This window comes from Vicugna pacos, chromosome 2 (genome assembly GCF_048564905.1).
Source record: "Vicugna pacos chromosome 2, VicPac4, whole genome shotgun sequence".
Taxonomy (NCBI): domain Eukaryota; kingdom Metazoa; phylum Chordata; class Mammalia; order Artiodactyla; family Camelidae; genus Vicugna; species Vicugna pacos.
In genome coordinates this window covers 111,736,723-111,755,099 of record NC_132988.1, presented here as the reverse complement: position 1 = coordinate 111,755,099, position 18,377 = coordinate 111,736,723, and the positions used below count along the sequence as shown (strand labels likewise).

The following is an 18,377-nucleotide window of genomic DNA, read 5'->3' as shown; positions in this document are numbered from 1 at the left end:
TGCAAATACATTTCAGCAAGTAGGAGAATTCGACAATACAGAATCCACAGATAAACTATATCTAAAAGTTACTCACACACTTAACATTTGCATTTAAACTCAGCCTCAGCTTGATTTATTCTAAGACCCGTAAGCATTAACTAGCCCAGAGGACATTACTGATGTTGAAAAAATTAAAACATTCCATTATAGAATTGTTTTTTTTTTCCCTTGAAACGACATAGACACTAAATGGAATTATCCCTGAGACATCCTACCAAGATACTGCATCAGCCACTCACATATTCTAGCATCAAATGGACAGAAAATCTTCCTATTAAGGCAGACTCTCTTTGTGGAACTTCTACTAACTGATCTTAGTTCTGTCCTTGGAAACTACACAGTACAGGGTCAAACCTCCTTCCTCATGGTGGTCTCTCAAATATTTGAAGACATTACCGGTTCCCTCTTTCAAGACGGCAGTTCCCCACATTTGACATCCCCATTTCTCACATTGACCCCAATTTTTCCATCCTTATTGCTTTCCTGGAACAACGTTCTAAATCTGTCAGAAATTAACTGCCATGTCCTGCTTAGGCTCTGGAATGAGATGAGTAGCCTCAAAGTCTGCAGGTTAATTTGCACAGCTTTGCTGAGGAGTGCCTTGGCAATATATGTGACACTCTTTAAAATAAGCATAACCTTCCATGTCTTAAAGTTTATGCTAAAGAATAATTATGGAAATGTGCTAAAACTTAGTATGGAGATGTTCATTACAGGCGTCTTTATTATTCCAACACGTGGAGACACCCAAGAATAGAACAATATTAAAGAAATTATGGTCTGTCCGTACAGCCATTGAATACTACGTAGCCATTCAAATGACCATGTTAACAAATCTACATTGACTTACATAGGTATTTATATAATCATAATAGAAAAGATTATAAATGAGTGGTTAGAATCTGATTACATCTTGTTAAAGCCCCCATCTGTGAGGAGGGAAAACATTCCCAAGAGGTTAACAAAAACTCTCAAAGTTTGATTCAATTGAGAGCGTTTCCCTTTTTCTTTGTCTATTTTTTTCTACCATAAGCTATTATGTTCATAATAAGGAAAACCAATTCTGTTCAGCGTTTTAAAAGATTCCGATTAAAACCGCCCTTTGGTAGCTCCCTGTTGCTTTCAGAAAGGAGTCCAAATACCTGGCCAGAGACACAAGCCTGCTTACGATTTTACCTCCCAAGCTCCATCACCCAACCATCCTCACCAGTACTTTCCACTTTGGCCATAATGAACCATCGAAAATATCCCCAATTTTTATCCCTGCTTTCCTTCTACTTTCTGCCTGAAATATCCTCTAGGTTTAGAAACTGATTCAGTGAGATTATCCAAAATTACGTAACTGGCAAAACCAGTCCAGGCGGCCTGGATCTGAAGCCGGGGCTGCCTCTCCAGGATCAGAATGAAAAACTCGGACAGTCAATGTGGTATTTTTCTAATTATCTTGGTGCCATATTTAATCTCAGCCAAGGCAAGTTAATCACTTACGCCATTTACAACATTATCTGGAGGAGAAAGAAAACCCTAAAATACAGCCCTTTCCATTGTCAAGATGATTTCAGGAATGTGTTTTCTCCCTTTAAAGAGCAGTGGTGCAGGGTATTTGGAGCAATATTTCAGCCAGACGTTAAAGCCTGCTTCGCAAATACATGCCCTGTGTGTCCGATTTCACTAACCTGGTCCACTCTGACTTCTTTCTTTGTCTCTTTTATTATAAGAAGTTAATATTGAATTTCAAAACCCAAATGGCATAAATAAATTCCAGATGTCTCCCCAAATCCTGAAATCTCACATTAGACTAAGGGCAAATATTGCTCTATATGAGTAGAGGGTTACATTTTAATTCACTGAAAAGCCAAAAGGATCTCTGGGCAATTCTTCCACCTTTATTTCACCAAGAAAACGTATGAATACTTTTGAGTTTCTTATGAGCTGAGTCCTCAAGATTCACAGCCCAGCTGTCTGACATGTGTTCCACATTATTTCTCCCCATTAAGAGATAAAATAACATCTCCATGAAATGTGGGGTCCCAGAGCCAGGCTGCCTCAATTTCAATCCAACCAGGTGATTTTGGGCAAGTCCCTTAACCTCTCTAGTCCTCAGTTTTTCCATCTGTCAAGTGAGGATAATCATAGGACTCCACAGTGTTGTTGTGGAGATAAGTGAGTTAATAATTAAAAGTGTTTAGTACAGAGTCTGCCACACAGCAAAATGTTTACACTCATTATTACCTAAGAGGTAAGCATGACGAGCTGATGTAGGAGGTCTTAATGGCTAGAAATTCTCTTTCCTTCCTTCCCTCCATATAAGCAGGGCTGAGACTCCTTAAGCTTGGATTAAGGAGACTCTCATCCTTCCGTGAGTGACTAAGGAGCTAACTTCAGATCCCAGACCTTTCCCCTAGTCTGATCCAGACCCAGACTTCCCTACCTGAGTCAGCATTCCTGATCCTCTTGCCTGAGCCATGCCATCCCACCAACTTTGTGGCCAGGGTAACTCCACGTACGTAAATATAAAAGCTCGGCCCTCAGAGGATTTGTGGACGCAGCTTCGCACCTCCAGTTAATTACAGGAGATCACATACGTAAAACACCGAAGTGCCGTAATCAGTGCTCAAAAACCAGTTTTCTTCCTTTTTCCCCCACCTGCCCTAATGACCGAGGCCTGTGTTTGCAAGAAACATTTCATTATAACCACAAAGAGACCTTTGTTGCTCACGTTTAACAGAGAATTTACAGTCCATATATCCTTCAACATCTCAGTTTCTCACCTTGAGACCATGCATTCCCTGCCAGAGGCAACCAGACCAAACTTGGCGCTGTTTCGCACTTGACAGAGCTTTTCACCTCTCAGTAGCAATGAAAGCTCGGGTAATATTTTGGTGCTTACAGACCCCGTTCACAGACATCACCTTACTTTTATATCAACTCTTTAAGAAGGTGTTATTGTGGTTGCTGTTTTTGTTGTTATCATCGTAATTTTGCAGCATGGAAGACTAAAGCTTAAACAGATGAAAAGGTTTGCCTCAAATCATACAGATGGCAAGTGACTCCATGGAGATTTGAACATGGATTCTCTATTTTGAAATTCTTTTCTTCTTTTTCTACCGAACCTCACTGTGAAAGTTAGAGCGTTAACGAGTGCCAGCCTTCAAAGAAGCCTCGTTAGTTCTTTGCTTGCATCACTCCCGTTGGAGGTCCTTTTTTTCACTTTAAGCTCTGATTTTTCTGTTTTGCCCTGGTTGGCAAAACTGAGCTCAGCACAGCCATTCAGCCAGGTGGAAGCCATTTCTACAGGCCATCATGATTGTGTGCTGGATTTTTTTTTTTTTTTGAAAGAAGACATGTTTAATTGGTGTTTTCTTTTGAGCAGAATTTTGTTATACTGCAGCCAAATACTGCCTCATCTAGAAAGAAAAATGAACTATTCCAGACAGTTTGTTCAAAACGAAGCCAAATCTTTTGCAACAGTGAAGTATTGTACACAAATCTGAAAGTATTCCATATTGAGGACAGGGTAAGAATGTGCAGTAGAGCTATGTCAACAGGGAATGTTCCACTGCATGTAAACAGAGGTTTCTGTTTCTCACCTAAATAGCAGTGAGTTTGGAGATATGCAGTCAAGGGTCGGTACAATGGCTTCACAAGGTCATCGGAGACCCAGGTTCCTTCTGCCTTTCTGCTCGTCCATCTTGGTACGTGGCTTTCTTGATCATGATCACAAGTTGTCTGGTCTACGTCAGTGTGACGACTGCCTTCTGCATGAAGGCAAAACACAAAAAAACAAAATCTGAGCAGGTGACACCAGCTGTCCTTCCCCTTGAGGAAGTTTCCCAGCAACCTCTTCCATCAACCTCTGCTGGCATATCATTATCCCTACTGGGGTTGTGTGTGGGGGGGGGGGGTCACACAACCTTCCCTGGCCACAGGGAGTCTGAAGAAATGGGTATTTACATGGTCGCATTACCCCCCAAACAGACAAGATCTCCGTTAATCAGAAAGAAAAGAAAAATCAACGTTGGGAAGCAATTGGCAGAGTCTGCTTAAAGGACTGCTTTTGGCCTTGGAAGCCTGCAATGTGTCAGACACAAAGTAAGACAATGCTAAGAAAGTAAGAACACTATGCTTACGTTAGACCTAAAGAAAATGGTGTCCAGGGAGATGTAACATGTGAAATGACATGTACTTTTCTTAGAAGATCATCATGTGAATTCTTCTCACATAACAATGCCTGGCACAGAAGAGACACTCAAAAATGGTTTCAAATAATTTCCCTTCTCTTCACCCTCTCATGCAAATGAAATTAGAGACACAACCCCAGCTTCCACTTGGACTGCTTTTATATTTGCATTGTCTAATTAATCTTGTTATGACCTGACAGTGGCTACCGTTCTGGCCAGTGTATCCGTATCCCCAGCCCCTGGCAAACATAGCAACCGCTGCCTTTATTAGATAATGTCAGATCTTTCCTCCTGGATGTAGTCTCTCTTTGATTTTCTCTCCAGAGCTGTGATGGTATCATTTTCACTTGTAATTTCATCAGCTGTGACATAAATAGCCTTTGGTTATTTTGGTTTGGTTTTTATCAGCCTCTTCTTCTGCCTGGCTTAGCACTTAGAAGGTGCTCAATGATATCTGTTGAACGAATGAACCTTAGCTTCATCATTTACCAGCTGTGTGATCTTGGGCACATTCCAAGCCTGCCATGACGAGAGAAAATAAATGTTTGTTTTGGAGTTATGCTGCAGCATTACAGCTACAATAGCCAGTGACTACGGCCTGCCAACGTGGCGGGGTGGGGATTCATAGAAAGGAGATGCTCAGCAGATAATGCCAAAGACATTTACTAAAGAATAGCATCCACGCTGTAACCAGGCTCGTTTCTCTAGCCCTTGTTACAATTAACAGACAATCCTGAATTGTAATAACCTCACGTAGAATAAATGCTAAAAAATGACAGAAGAACTTCTCCAAATCCTACTCTGGGGTTTTTAGAGTATGTAGAAAACCACCGTGGAAAAGAGATGCTTTCTAGGCAAGCGTAATTCTGCTGCACCAGTGAGGAAGCACATGGGACATGGATGATAAAAGAAAATACCCAGAATGCTTATCTCACTGACACAGCTGCGTTTGGTTTGAGGTATGGGAGGCAACTACACGGTCTCTGTACAGACAGTAGATGGGTGAAGAATGTCTCCTTGTCAAAAATTACATCTGTTGATTGTCAGTGAAAACCAAAGCTGGAGTTAATTTGGAAATCTAATATATGGTCACCTGGAGCTTTATCTCTTCCAAAATGTAAATTCACACTAGTGTAGAACGGGGTTTCCAGCTTGCTGGACACACTTACGTATCTGATCTCTTTTCACAAAACGTCCAGTGAAACAGGAATTTTGGACACAACAAGCAGGTGTTTGGCACCATATGTAACTTCATACATAGGGTGAGTCACAACCTAGTGTCTTTTGAAGGCATTTGTTAGCTAACAAAGGGTAGCTCTCAAGAGATTTTTTTTTTTCAGGCAGTGTAAACAGTCAAAACTGTATTTGTGTACCTTAGAATCAAACAGACCTGGATTTGATTCCAGGTCTGCTGTCTAATAAATGTGCATCTCTGGGCACACTGCTTATCACCACTGAGTATTTTCCCTCATCTGTAAAATGGAAATAATGCTTAAGTTGAACCAAGTGAACTTTGAAGCCAAGAGAAGTCAAATGTCAAATGTTGGCGACTTCATATCGTTCCGCCTACACCTGATTCGCAGGACCGAGTCTCGGAGACTAAGTCCACGTGTGTCTACCAGTCAGAACTCTACTATTGCACATGAGACACACCCAACTCAAACTAGCTTTAGAAAAAGGGAATATCTATCAAATCACCACAATGTACACTTCAAATATCTTTCAATTTTATTTGTCAGTTATACCTCAATAAAGCTGAAACTTAAAAATATGGGGAGAATGCACTAGCTCACGCAATTGGGCGATTTAGGAATGGTGTTAGCTTCGTGTTAACAAGATCCAGGGGCTCAAATGCTGCCCTGTATCCTCTCCTTCTCTGCTGCCCCGCTTCCTTCTGTGTCTGCTGACTTTGTCATATGTGCTGGACGGGATGACCAGCGATAATCTAGTCTTCACTAGAAGCAAAAGGGACTACTCTCTCCCACAGGCCATCTCTCTTGCATTACACGCTCAGCCCTCAGCCAGTCACTGTTTGCATTGTGTCATGTGGTCTTTTACTAGGCTTGGTCCAGCCTGGTTGACTTTCTCACCTCCAGGGAGATGCCAGGAGCAAAGGTAACTGTACATGACAGCCCGGTTAGAACCACAGAAGATAGGGGAGCAGTGCTCAGAGAATACTGGGGTGCTGGGAAGGCAGAAAAAAATGTCCACTGCAGTACATACAACACTTAGCACAGATCCTGACACACAGAATATGTGCTAAAACTAGCTGGAGACATTTCTGCACTACACTCAAATGGCATAGGATAAAGTGACCAACTTTTCTCAATTTGCCCAGGACTTTCTTGGTGTTAGCACGGTAAGTCTCATGCCCTGGAAAACTCCTCAGTCCCAGGCAGACCATCTTGGTTTATCTGGACCATCTATATTTTAAAACTGCAGGTCCCATATCTGGGGAATCCCCACAGTCCCAGGCAAACCAGGATAACTGGTCTCCCAGCTGAAAGCTGGCACTTGCAAGTATAAGTTGTAGCTGCAACTGAGGTCTTGTTAGGTTAGCTTATTAGTTGCTGCATCATTAGACGAATGATGCGCTGTGGTACACCAAAAATCATGGAAATGGGAGATAAATAGTCTCCTGGGAAAATGCACAGGCTGTGTCCTTCATTTACTTACAAGACCTGACCCTTTGCTTTGCCTTCCCCCTCTGCTCTCTGTTTTTCTTTCAGTGCTTTTCTTTCTCCCTTTTCCTCTGTCTTTTCTTTTTTTCCTTGCTTCCTATCTTCCTTCTGATCGCCCTTCCTTCTCTCTCTTATTTTCTTCTTTTCCTTTTACTTTCTTACTTGGCAACATATGTACGTTTCAAATAACATGTGATTTAGATTTTGTTTGTGATCTTCAAAGGAGCTGTTATGTGTTGTTTGACTGAAACAAGCCAGCTTCAGTAAATACATTTATTCTGAATAATCTACCAAGTAAGTAGAAACTTCACTGTTGATTAAGGCAAAAAATGTATGCACAATTACTGTGGGCATGGTCACGAGGCTGAGCGTGAAAAGTGAAAAAACTGGGGGGAAAAAAACAAGCAAAAAAGATAGTGATAGTTGTGAAATGAGGAGATTGGAGGTTGGAAGGGCTAGAGATTGAATTCTTTCAAGGGACATTTTGGTTTCACTGTTTGCACAGGGGCTGCCTCTACTACTGATGGAAATTGCTGGGATTTGGGAACTCTTTCTTCTTTTAAATCAATATTATCATTAATTAAGCAATGTAAACCAGGATATCCTTCTTGGTTACAAACTATGCTTTGAAGCCAGGCCTGCATCTGAATGTCTTCAATCAAAATCTTAAAATAAAATGAGAAAGAAAGCGATTCCTAGTCTTTGAAGAAGAGCTATCTTTGAGAAGAACGGAGCCTTCTGAACTAAACTCTGGAGAGGGATGAGAACTTTGTTGCCTTTATCACAGTGCTGAAGTTCTGAAGAATCAACCTTTGGAGGCAAATCCAAACGCTCCCTCCCTCGTGACAAGGGTTCCATCCACAAGTCCGGGTCATAGACTTGGAACTTCCATTACATTTGAGTTTTCCAAATATCAGCGTTCACAATTTTTGTCATTACATACTATCACTTGTGCCATTCATTTACCTAATAGTTTCCTACAAGTGTACTTATTAAGTTAGGCTAAGATGAGACAGCCAATGAGGTTCGTTAGGGCTCATGCAGAGCACTGTCCAGAAACCCAGGCTGCCTCCCGGACCCTGATGTGTTTTAAACCTTTCTGGGAAGGAAAGTATTGTTACCCGCAAGCAAAGCGGTACACTGTGGTGCTATTGAAAAGGCTTGGAGCCTCACCACCTAGTTCTTATCTTGGTTCTACTTTTTGGTAGCCTTGAGATTTTGGAAAAGTGACTTCAATTTTCTATCTGCGTGATTGTGAGGATTAATTAAGATGATGCCTAGAAATAATTGATGAACAGTGCTGGCACTTAGCAGATGTTAGTCAGGATTTCTTCTTAGTCCATTAGTAGAGAGAACAAAGGTTTGCATGGTCCCGTAGGGAAGATCGCTTACTTATTCTGGGAAAGCCAACCAAATGGGAAATGTAATGCAAAGAGCGTGTTCTGCAATGTGTGGTTTCAAGTCATTACAATGCCTTAGGGGAAATTTTTTTTTTTAATTAACTAGAAGCCAGGGGCATCTCTGCACACTAGGGCACTTCAGGAGGAAATGTGTCTAGTCCCGTAGGAACAATGGGTGTGTCATCGTGTTTTCTGAACTGACTTCCCCCAGACCAGATGTGTATCACCTGTAGTTACTGAGTCAGAGGTAAGAACCAGAAGGGGGAAAAATATGTTTTACCAAAATTTTGTGAGTCCTTTGTACAAGTTGAGCTGATTATGGGCCCAATGAGAAAACAGCCAAGACTTAGGGGGAGGCTGGTCCCCCCTTTCTCTGTGGAGAAGGCAGCATCATTTTGCTATCACAAGAATTTCTGATAATTTTTTAAACATTCTATTCGCTATCTGATTATTTGAGAATGTAGTAAAGCTATTTTTACTGTTTTTATTTTTTTTTCTGGCAACCATATTGAAGGTACATTATTTCTAATAGCCTTTTTAAAGTGCTTGCACTGTTTAGGTGTACAATTGTATTATCTGTTGTACATGTTTGCTTCCTCCAATCCAATTTCTATATCCCTTATTTTTTGTTTCCTGTCTCATCACATGTAAATTATTTTACCATAATTTATGTACGATTAAAATAGTATTGCATTTTTGATCCACTATGATACGGATGACTTTGAGAATGTAGCAATGACAAGCCCAAGAAATAGCTAAAAATCTGTTGCAATAAATTATAGGTAGGTAGAGAGACAGTGCCCTGGCAAAGACAATGGGTAAAAAAGCAGTTGGAAGAAATTACCAATGAGCAATATTTTAATTGAATAAATGAATGAACGTAATGGACTGTAAGAAACAAAACTTGACCACAAGTCTTTAAATATGAGATGACACCAGGAAATGATCAGTCATACCAATCAGGATTCAGTTAGGAAAAAATCACTCTAGGTAGGGATTTTAAGATGGGAAATCAAAACCTTAAGCAAACACTGAAAGAACTATGCAGAATCTACACGTAGGATTAAATTGTATCGACCTACACAACACACAAAAGAATCCATGCAAAAACTGCTAAAATCTGAGTAAGTTCTGTATTTAGTTAATACTATTTCTCTGATGCCAGTTTCTAGTTTTGATATCCTATTACAGTGAGGGAGGCTAGTTTTTATTTGGTTTTATGGAATTTTTTGCAGCTTCCTGTGAATTATAATTGTATATAATGTTACATTAATTATCGATAACTAATAGTATTGATGATCATATATGTTAGTGTATTACATATACTAATTAACTCACCTAAAATCATTTCCAAATAAAACACTTTTTTAAAAAGAGGGCTATGGAACCAACAATTGGAGAAAAACCATGCTGTTTTGCGGGAAACCCAGAAGTGCAGGATTGCTAGGAAGCCACACTAGTGTGTGACTCCAGGAGCTCACTCCGAAGCTCCTGTAAACCTTGCATTGGTTGACTGTCCTCACTCTGCCTGCAACTGCCACCAAAGAATGTCCTCAGTCCTTTCTGCCCTCCACATCCCTGTGAACACCCTGGTTGGCTGGCTGGGATCCAGGACCCTGACTGCAAGGGATTCTGAGAAACATCGTTCCAGGCTTCCACTCCTTGGGCTGTGAGAGAGGGAGTACAAAGGTCCAGGGTTGGATGATATTGAGCTGAAAAAATCTCCCAGCTCACTGATACTGAACAGATACTGTTAATTTATAATCTAGCTTTTGAAAAGGAGATTAGAAAAAGGAAATTAGACAAAACTGGCAATTTATAAATAGAAGAAATTCATAAATAACTCAACTTCCAAGAATAATTCCTTGGTATCTCTTCAAAACTATTTTCATCCAAAAGGAAATTTTAATAGGATTTTTCCGATTGATAAACAATTCCACATGAACTGTCTCACTGGCCCACCAAACAATGCTGAGAAACGGATAATAATGAAAACATAGAATACTCACTTCTCACTTTTATTTATATCATCACATTTCCTTGCAACTCACCAACAGAAGACTGCTCCTTGTAGTTCTCCAGAGCAGAAACACTGTCTTCAGATCTTCACACATGTGGTTTCTTTTTCTTTTTTTTTTATTGAAATATAGTCAGTTTACAATTTCAAGTCAATTTCTAGTGTACAGTATAATAATTCAGTCATACACATGCATACATATATTCATCTTCATATTCTTTTTCATTATAGGCTATTACAAGGTATCGAACATAGTTCCCTGTGCTGTACAGTAGGACCTTATTGTTTATCTATTTTATATATAGTAATGTGTATCGAACTTCCAATTTATCCCTTCCTACTCCCTTCCCCCATTGGTAACCATAAGTTTGTTTTCTCTGTCTGTAAATCTGTTTTTGTTTTGTAAATAAGTTCATTTGTTTTTTGTTTTTGTTTTTTTTAGATTCTACATATAAGTGATATCCTGTGGTATTTTTCTTTCTTTTTTTTGGCTTACTTCGCTTAGAAAGACAATCTCCAGTCTTATCCATGTTGCTGCAAATGGCATTATTTTATTGTTTTTTATGGCTGAATAGTATTCCATTGTATAAATATACCACAACTTTATCCACTGACCATTTACTTTTGATGTCACTAGTCATTTGTTTAACTTCATGATTTATTGATTTATTTATTTATTTATTAAGGTAAAGTCAGTTACAGTGTGTCAATTTCTGAGCATAATGTCCCAGTTATACATACACATACATATATTTTCATTTTCTTTTTCATTATAGGTTACTGTAAGATATTGAACATAGCTCCCTGTGCTATACAGAAGAAATTTGGTTTTCTAATCTATTTTTTTATATTGTAGTTAATATTTGCAATTCTCAAACTCCCAGTTTATCCCTTCTTACCCTCTTTCCCCCCAGTAAACATGGGTTTGCTTATCATGTCTGTGAATCTCTTTCTGTTTTATAGATAAGTTCATTAGTGTCTTTTTTTTTGTTGTTCTTTTTTTTTCTTTAGATTCCACATATGAATGATATCATATGGTATTTTTCTTTCTCTTTCTGGACTACTTCACTTAGAATGACAATCTCCAGGTCCATCCATGTTGCTGCAAATGGCATTATTTTATTCTTTTTTATGGCTGAGTAGTATTCCATTGTATAACTATAACACAACTTCTTTATCCAGTCATCTGTCAGTGGACATTTAGTTGAGAATGTCTTTCCCTGGTACAAATTCTTCCTGGCAGGTCCTGCACCTCTTCACACCCTGTTCCAAGTTCTTGCTCCCTCTCTTTCCTGAAAGAGACTGAGTCTGATAGGATATGAACAGGCATCCCCATCATGCAGAGGGCCAGGCTGTGCTGCCCTTACAGGAGTCCAGGGGTTGACCATCAGGCCAGAACATGTGACCCAAGATCTGTTCCTCGGCAATGACCTCTCCTTACTCCAAGAACCTCATCCTTGATCAGCCAGATCTCACACCCCCATGCAAAATAGCAAGAAGAATAGAGTTGGTGGTACACAGAGGACTTAATAAAGGTCCCCATTAGACTGTGCTCTCAGGCATATATTTGCCAACCACACGACTGAAAATGAATCTTGTAGCTTTTTCTAGCACTTACTTCCCTTGGTCCACCTTTCCCACTCCTCCCCTCCTCTGCAGGTTCTCGAGTTAGCGGTCTGTTGGCTGCAGATGCTTTAGTGAGCAAAACAGCTCATGCTATTTCCCCCAGCAAGAAAAACCAGACACCGCTCAACCTGAATTTTACACTTTTCAAGCAAATATCGTCTAGACTCTGTGCTGTTTCCGAAGTCTGGTTCAGGGAGAGAGCCCACAGATAGAGGAGGAGATTTATTTTTGGTTGTGAGGGTCACCAACCCTTCTTCCAGGCTCGATGGAACTTATGGGAGGTGTGTGTAGGCCCCGGCATCTCTGCACCACGTGGCCTGGCGGCTCCCTCTCCCCCCTGCCACCGCTCGAAGCCTGGGAGGATGCTTTTGAAACGAATCAGGAAATTACTTATCAATCTGAAGCCCCAAAGAGCTCTGAGTGCTCCTCACTGCCAAGGGAAGGGGATTTCAAGTGAAATCTCCACATCTGTGTGCAGTAGAGTTCAAAGACGCCAGCTGTTGGAAGGTCTTGCGAGCGATGTAAGTAAAAAGCCCTCCCTCCCGACTGAAACGAGCCTCTCCAGGCTTTGTTTCTCCCGGAGACGAGTCTTTTGGCTCACGCTGGTGTTACTCTTTCTCTGTTCCGCTGCGAGGTTTGAGGATGTTTACTGACCAGGGCTTAGTCAATGAAACATCTCCTCTGGGGGAAGCTTCCCCTCAACAGAAGAGAGAAAGTGAAAGTTGTCAGAATCGGCTTTGCTGGGGTAGTTTTGAAAACAGCCCTCGACTTGGCAGTTGCGCTCCCTAATGACTAGAGACCTTGGTGTACCCTCGCGGGAGCAAACAGAGGGGACTCCATAGCCTCCTCACGAGAAACAAAATTGCCATCCAGTCTGCGGTTACATAATTCAAGTTTAAGGTGTGCCTTCACTTTGTAGGATTTTAATAGAGGAGAAAAATACATTAACGCTAATATTCTGTGGAGATTTCCTTGTCGCAGCATAAATCTTGTGCTTAATTCATGCTTGGTTAAGGGTGCTGATTTATTTACTGTTTGTTTTATTAAACAAATGTGTCCGACATTCCACATGGCTCGGGGAGGCCAGGGAGCAGAGAACACATTCTTTGCGATCTGTGAATGTAAATATCTAGACGGAGTTGGTAAAACTATGAGTGTGTATTAATAGTAATTATATGAATGGATTGCATAGTTTCATAAATAATGCATTGTACTAGAGTGTGTCTTTTACGAATATCTTAAATCAGACGGTGGTTAAGGGCAGGGAAGCAATTGCTGGAATACAGCTCACGTAAAAGAAATAGTTTTGTTTCAAGTTTGATTTCTACTTGATTCTGTATGAATCAGCCTTTGTTCTGTGAGACCCTGAAGCTTCCCTGGGAACTCCAGTGTCCTTTTCCAGGGTCCCTCATCAAGAACTCTATGGCTGCAAGGAGCATGCGTGGGGCAGTGAATCATCAGACGGAGGGGGGGTGTGTTTGGAATGTGACAGGAAATTATTCAAATACTGGGAAACATTTGCTGAGCATTTACCATGTGTTTGGCCCTCTACTTCTACTTCCCATGTGTCATGTGGTCTTAGGAGCAGGTGGCTCCCTGGTAAAAAGTAGCGACTTTGCAAGCAGAGAACCCGGGGACCTGTCCGTGCGACCCAGGGTTGGTTACTTAACTCCTCTGTGCTTCGGTTTTCTTTCTGTGAAATAAAGGTGATACAGGTGGGCTTCATGTGAAGCTTGAGAGTTAATGTAAGTAAAGTATTGTTTTTGTCTCTTATATATGAGAAATTGAGGCTAGCGATAACAAAGTAAGGTGCCCGTGGCCACACGGGGAGGATGGCTGGAGGGCTGAGTTTGGGAGTAAATGATCAGGCTTTATCATCATGGAGGAAGTCCATTTTCTAACCATCACCTCCTTCCCTCATGTGTGCATCCTCTATTCTGCCCTCACAATGGCCTTCTGCGTAAGTATTGTCAACCATTGACCATGAGGATTTCAGACGAAGAAATGGAGGCTCAAACACTCACCCAAAGTAACCCACCCAAAGTCCTATACTTAGAAATTAGCAGGGCTGGGGGCTAAGCCCAGGGGTTTGAAGTCCTGGGCTCTTGTCATGACCCCATGCTCTGCAACGGGCTGGGCCCACACTGCCCCCTGCCGGGAAGAGTGAGCTAGGGAAGGGCATGTTTATCACCAAGGAGGCCCTCACTCTGTGCCTGGCCCAGCGCCCCAAATCCAGCAGATCCCTGGGCCCCTGTGCTAATCATTCTCTAGAAGACTCAGATGCGCATCAGAGTTTGACAGTCGCTCTCCTCAGGGCTTTTTGTAAGCTGGGAAAAGTCAGTGTATGGTCTTCCCATCTGACCTTCACCTGAAGAAGGTGAAAAGTTCTGTTAAGGACGAGACACTGAGCACTTTGCCCCATTCAGAGCTTTGGATTACTCTGCGGTCAGAACCATTCTTTCAGAGTTATTTACTGTCTTGTTTATATCAGTGCTTTCCTCATCTTTTGGCACGTGTCACCTTCTGAGCCCTGCGAAAGTTTTCTCATCAACCCCTTTGATTGCATCAGGCTTCAATGATCAGCAGATGTGTAGACTTCTTTCCCTTTGAAGGGTTTTTATTATAAGTCAGTACAACTCAGTGGAATTCATCACCATATTAGAATATCTGTATTCTATAATATAAGAAAGTTACTCAATAAACTTCACACAGAGAAACCAGCAACATGGAGTATTTCCTGTGCTGACTGTGATCAGATTGATTTCTCTGGAGACCAGGGCAACACAGAGAGGTGCCAACAGGGAGATGTCAGCCAACAGGGAGATGTCAGCCAGCAGGGAGATGTCAAAACACACACTGGCAACACTAGATGCCTCAAAAAGAGGTCACAGAAGGCGTGGCAGGGCAGGAACCATTGAACATTGGAAATAATTTTTTTGTGGTGGTAAATGTCAGGATTTGAAGTGAAATAACCCTGCCTTTGAATTCTGCCTTTACCATTTTCTAACTGCAAGACCCCAAGTATGCCACTTACCTCTCAAGTGTGTGTAACAGACATAAACAACTCAGCATGGCACCCAACCAACAGGAGTTCCTTTTCTCCCAGCTCTGGTCCATTCAATCCACAAATATTTATTGAGCACCTACTATGTGCCAAGTATTATTTTCGATATAGCAGTGAAGAGCCAAAGCCTCTGCCTTCACACTTTTAGAGGAGAAAACAAGAGAACCATAAATCAGAATGTCACTTGGGAGACTGATGCATGCTCTGAAGAAAATAAAATATGGTCACTAGACAGATGGACTAGCAGGTGCGGGGATGGGGGTGCCTCATTCGCTAAGGTGATCAGGGATTGCCTCATTGAGGAAGTGGTAGTCTGCAGTCTTGACTCATAAGAAAAACACAAAAGCCGTGGTTAAGCCTCTAACCACGTGACACTAGACAAGTCGCTGAAACTCATTAGACCCCGGTTTCATCACCTGCACTCTGCAGAGCTGGAGTAGATTTACAGGACTTCTGTTGGTCTGTTTTGTTGCTTTCTTTCCCTGTCTTAGGATCCTATGCCATGAGTAATTGTACAAAAAGAAGGGGAAAAAATCTCTGAACCAAACTATACTGTGGTTATTTCATTCTTTCATTCTACTTTCTAGGTTTTTGCAACTGGTTTTTCCTCAACAAGATAAATTAGTAGTTCCTAAGTAAATGAAGATTAATTAATGATTCTTTTTTAAAAGCTCAAATCATCACGATTCCTAGGGATTGCATTGCTGGAAAAGACAAGAACCACTGTATGGCAGATGTTTAGGGACGAACTGTGTAGCTTTGCAATGACTTCATGTGTGGCTTTGAGTCTGAAATTGTACATATGTCACTGGAGCCAAGACACGAAGCTGCCAGAAGTTGGCTGATCCAACCCTCTGTTAGCCAGGAGTCATGTGCATGGCTTTAAAACACAATCCATGGTCTGAAATGTTTCCTCTCTTAAAATGGTGCAGCAGACCTCACTTGGGGCTGAGATAACATCCATCCAAAGTAAGAGTCACGGTGCAGATAACTCGTACCAGAGAAGCCTTTGTCTTCCAGTGGTTCAAATATTTGTGGCCAGAGTATTTTTGGCTGTAACAACCCAGATAATTGTCTAATCACTACATTTTGCCATTACTCCCATGCTATAAACTCCAATTATGAATCTACAATTGAGAATGAGAATTCTGTGTCCCCAGCAACAAAAAATGTACAGGTTAAGGTTTTTGATTTTCAAATACTGATATTGTGTGCTTAATTTATAAAAACATGATCTCTCCAAATTGCAGACACATTTTTAAAATTGTTTTGAAAACAAGGTCCAATGCTAGACTCCAGGGATTGAAAAAATAAGAGCAAAGAGGATGATATTTAGGACGCTGGAGTTAATTAACTGGTAATAGAGAGAGCTGTGGGCAATTCAGTGATGCTCCTAGACACCCTGACATGATTTTAAGCAGTGAGCTGCTGTTCAGTAGGGAGAGTAAGATTTGAGGGGTGGGGGAACTGCTATTGTGCACTTACGTTTAAGGCAAATAATACTCCAGCATTGTATGTGCATCAGCTCCTTGCCACAATCCGAGTGCCGTGTGGCTACTACTCCACTTATTTTACAGATGAGAAATTGAGGCTCAGGGTTGGTGAACAAGGTGAACAAGGAAGTTCACCAGCGAGGAAGTGGCAGGACCACAATGTGAATCAGGACTGCCTTACTCCACGACCAACCAACATTCCACTCTACTACTCTGCCTTAGAAAGAGAAAGGACTTTTTTTTTTCCCATATGCCATACACATTCTAGTTAAGTAAAAAGAGAATTTACTACGTGTTTTTGACTGTTAAAACAGCCTCCTGAGGGGAGAGGCTGAGGAATTGTCTCCGCAAGTTTCCTTCTCCTTTTTCCAACCAAAGACCAAGTTTACAGCCATGCTAGGCAAGATGGCGGTGATGGGTAAATTTCAGCCATCCTGCTCTCTCATTCCTCCTCCGTTCTGATTGCTTTGGTGGAAGAGATGTCCAGACTTTTTGGAAGAACCACAGTCACTCAGCTCACAGACTTTGCTGGCCATTTTCCCACAACTAGGGAGAGGACTTAACTCTGTTCCAGTTTGTACCCAACCAAAGGAACACCATTCCAATGAATCTATTATCTAATTTGAGCCTGTACGTCCAATGTTTCAGAACTATAAATCAGGACCAAAATCCCATAAGAAATGGAACACTATTAGAAAGTAGGAATGGCTTTTAAAATTCTGGCTATTAAGTGTATCAATTAGAATTGCATTCATTGATGAGTATCTGAAATCCTCGTTCTTTTCACATATAAGGGGTTTATTTTTCTCATGTAACAGGGATCCCAGAGGTAGGTGAGCAAAAGATGGTGTAGCTGTTCAGAAGTCACCAGGAAACCAGCCTCCTGTATTCCTACTTCACCAGCATCAGAGTGTGGCTTTCATCCTTATGATGACAAGACAGCTGCCACATCTCCAGGTATTGAGAGCATATTCCAGACAGGAAGGAAAAGTCTTCTTGTCAAACTTTGCCTTTTTATTTGGGAAGGGAGGCCCTCTTCTAGGACTCTTTGTGTATCTTATTGGCCAAACTGTGTCCAAAGGCCACCTGCAGCTGCAAGGGAGTCTGGAAGTTTGCGTTTCTGTTTCTAGGCTTCAGTATAGAAAAAGGCAAGGGAAATGTGGATTGGGATGAGTTATAAGCGAGCCAACCTACAGTACTTGTCAAAATGCTATAAATTCCTATTTCTGAAAGCAATAAATTTGGAATTTGGTACATAAGTAGGATGACATTACACAAACATTTCTCAGCTGCATCTATTTGCATACTTACTTGTGAGCATGAAAATATTTCTAAAACAAGTCATAAGAAGTAGGTGATGGAAAGACATAGAGCTGGATGTCAGCTCAGTGTCTGAATTCCAGCCCTCTACCCAGTTAGGTATGCAATGTCTCTGGACCTCAATTTCTTTTTATTCAAAATAAGAGTAATAAAGCTACCCATCGAATTGCTTTAGAATTAAATTAAATACTATAAAATGAGTATGACAGGTAGACATTTAAGAAATAGTAGCTCCCTTCTCTTTTGTTTTGTGCCCTTTTTTCAGCAAGTGCAAAAACCTTCATAAAACGCAACACAGCCAAGAGCTGACAGCTGAGGAATCAGCTCTTTGATTGCAAGAAATTAGAACAAAGCTGCTGAACAGTGTGTAGCCTTTCTCCATCAGCAATCGCCAAGATTCTTTCATTGGGCTTCATCACATTATCTTAGCAAACCAGACAAAAATGTCTAAGCGATTTTGTTTTTCAAACTGCATCAATGCTTCAAAGTGCCATCTGCTTGTGACATGTTACAAAACAGAGTCAACAGAGCCATTTGGTGACATTTTAAAAAG

At 41.1% G+C, this 18,377-nt stretch overlaps 1 protein-coding gene across 5 annotated transcripts in view; it reads left to right on the top strand.

The window, feature by feature from the left end:
* The window catches only part of C1QTNF7 (C1q and TNF related 7), a 99,195-nt gene that overhangs the window by 18,857 nt on the left and 61,961 nt on the right, over positions 1–18,377 (top strand). Inside the window, exon 1 of one of the 5 annotated variants that reach the window (XM_015242556.3) lies at positions 12,356–12,468. The exons of 3 other annotated variants lie outside the window; for them this stretch is intronic. The gene's annotated coding sequence lies outside the window, so the exon portion shown is untranslated. Of the gene's footprint in view, positions 1–12,355; positions 12,469–17,353; positions 17,462–18,377 lie in introns of those variants that run through there. One more of the 5 variants, XM_072974240.1, reaches the window with a different exon arrangement.